The following is a 2402-nucleotide window of genomic DNA, read 5'->3' on the forward strand; positions in this document are numbered from 1 at the left end:
GAGGGAGAAGCAGGCTCCGTGCAGGGAGCCCGACGCGGGACTCGATCCCGGGTCTCCAGGATCACACCCTGGGCTGACCACGGCACTAAACCGCAGAACCCCCGGGCTGCCCAGGTGTTGTATTTTTAAAAGGCCCCTCAGAGCGCTGGCTTCCAGGATGGAGAGAGGCTGAAGACTAAAAGCTGCCACCGATGCAAAATTAAATGCCGAGGTCACCAAAATGAATTCCTGCTATTAAGCAACGTGGCCCTGGCCCCGCAGTACCTGAGAGGGGCGTCGGTACCGTCGTGGGCACTGGTCAGGCGGGGGCCGTAGCTCCGTCCACAACCCAAGCGGCCGTCCTTTCTCTGCCTTCTTTGCCTCGAGGCGCTGACCAATCACAAAGTGTGGTCGGAAATTTCCAGAAATTCCTCTTGAATCCGAGCACCCAGCACCAACCCTGATGCGTCCCCACATCGGTTACCTCCACTTGTCGGGTCTCTGGTTTGCTCCAATCTCTGGTTCCAGCGGGTTGCACAGTGTGACCCAAGCGGCCCTAACTAAACGCCCGTCCGATGGGATGGCCCCCCCATGCCACCTTCCCGCGGCTCCCTCCGTTCTCACGGCTCGGGCCTCGGCGCCTCCACATGGTCTACAGAGCTCTGCGGAACCTGGCCCGGGGTCCTCTCAAATCTGGCTCCTCTCTGGCCGTCTCCCATCCCACCCACACCCCAGCCCACTCCATCCATCCGATCGCAGTCGCGCCTCGACCGTGGCAAGCACGGCCACCTGTCCCTGCACACTCCCGCCCTGCCCGTCCACTGGGCGCCTTCCTAGCTTAGAGACCTCCCCAGACGGCTCCCGCCGCATCCAGATGCCGATATGATGCTCATCCCCCGTGACTCCCCACTGGCCCGTGCTGCCGCCCGTCGACGCACCAGAGCTCCTGGCCATAAACCATGAACCGGTTCCAGTCAGGCAGACGGCCCACGGGTGGCTTAAATGTGAGGTCGCTGGGGGAATCCCTGAGGCAGCTAAAGGCGGGGCGTGGAGGTTCCAGGCAGTGCTAATGCCCAGCTCCGCTGTGGGATGGCTCCACGGGGACACCATGGGCCTTGGGGCGGCGGAGAGCTGGCCGGTGTCACGCACGGGGTGTCCCCTCTGGAGCCTCTGCCCCTTCCGCTGGCCGGTCGCGGGGCCGTGCCCTCCCTGGAAGGCAGGCCGGGCCCAACTGTGGGGGGAGCCTCGGTGCCCGTCAGGGCTGCTGGGTGGGACGCTGTGGTCCGCGTAAACCCTGGGGTGTTCCTCAGCCGTTAGGAGCGACAAATACCCACCATGTGCTTCGACGTGGAGGGACCTGGAGGGGTCATGCTGAGTGACGTAAGTCAGTCGGAGAAGGACAGTCATCATATGGTGTCACTCATACGGGGAATATAAGACGTAGTGAGAGGGGATAAAGGGGAAAGGAGAGAAAATGAGTGAAAATATCAGACAGGGAGACAGCACATGAGAGACCCCTAACTCTGGGACATGAACAAGGGGCCATGGAAGGGGAGGTGGGCGGGGGGAGGGGGGACTGGGTGACAACCACGAGGGGGGCGCTTGATGGGATGAGCACTGGGTGAGACGCTGTGTGTTGGCAAATTGAACTCCAATTTAAAAAAATGAAAAAAAGAAAAAAGAAAAAGGCGGGATGGGAAAGTAGCTCCTGTTTTCTAACTTGGGGCGCTCGGGTCAGTGGTTCTGTCGAGGAGCCTTGGGGTGGCCCGTCCTAGCCGCCTCTTACGTCCGAGGTGGATGGTGAGTGTCCCAGGAAACCCTGAGGTCGTCAGCTGGTGCAGTGGGCGCCGCGTCTGGTCCGGGGGCTCCGGGCCGCACCCCGGCTGTGCTGGCAAACTCCGGGGGTCAGTGACCGCCAAGGCGGGGCGCCCTCCAGGCTGCGCGCAGCACACACGCCGGCCGGCCGGACGCCGAGGGCAAAGCGGCCCGGTAGGTGCCCGGCAGGGCGTGCAAAGGGCGCGTCCGAGGGACACGCAGCCGGTGGAGCGCCCGGAGCAGGTGCAGGTGCAGGTGTGACCCCGACCTGCACGCCACCCCACCTCAGGTCTCCGGAACCCGGCTGAGCAGTCACTGACCTCCTGTGGTCCTCGAAGAGTCACAGCCCCCGCGATGCCAGCGCAGTGCCCACCTCCGGGGGATGGAGTGGGCGTGCAAGGCCGCGTGAGCCAGTGGACGGGGCCCGCAGCCTCCTTCTCCCCAGCCCACCCGCCGTCTCCTCGGGAGGGATTGAGGCCTCTGGAGGGCAGCCAAGGGGCTGCCACGGGAACGGCACAGCCCGGGCTGAAAGCCGCTCCTGTTCCCGCCTGGGCCGGGGCGGGGAGGCCGAGCTGCCGTCGGGGGGGCGGGGGCCCGGGGCGCATAAA

Source organism: Vulpes vulpes, chromosome 3 (genome assembly GCF_048418805.1).
Source record: "Vulpes vulpes isolate BD-2025 chromosome 3, VulVul3, whole genome shotgun sequence".
NCBI lineage: Eukaryota > Metazoa > Chordata > Mammalia > Carnivora > Canidae > Vulpes > Vulpes vulpes.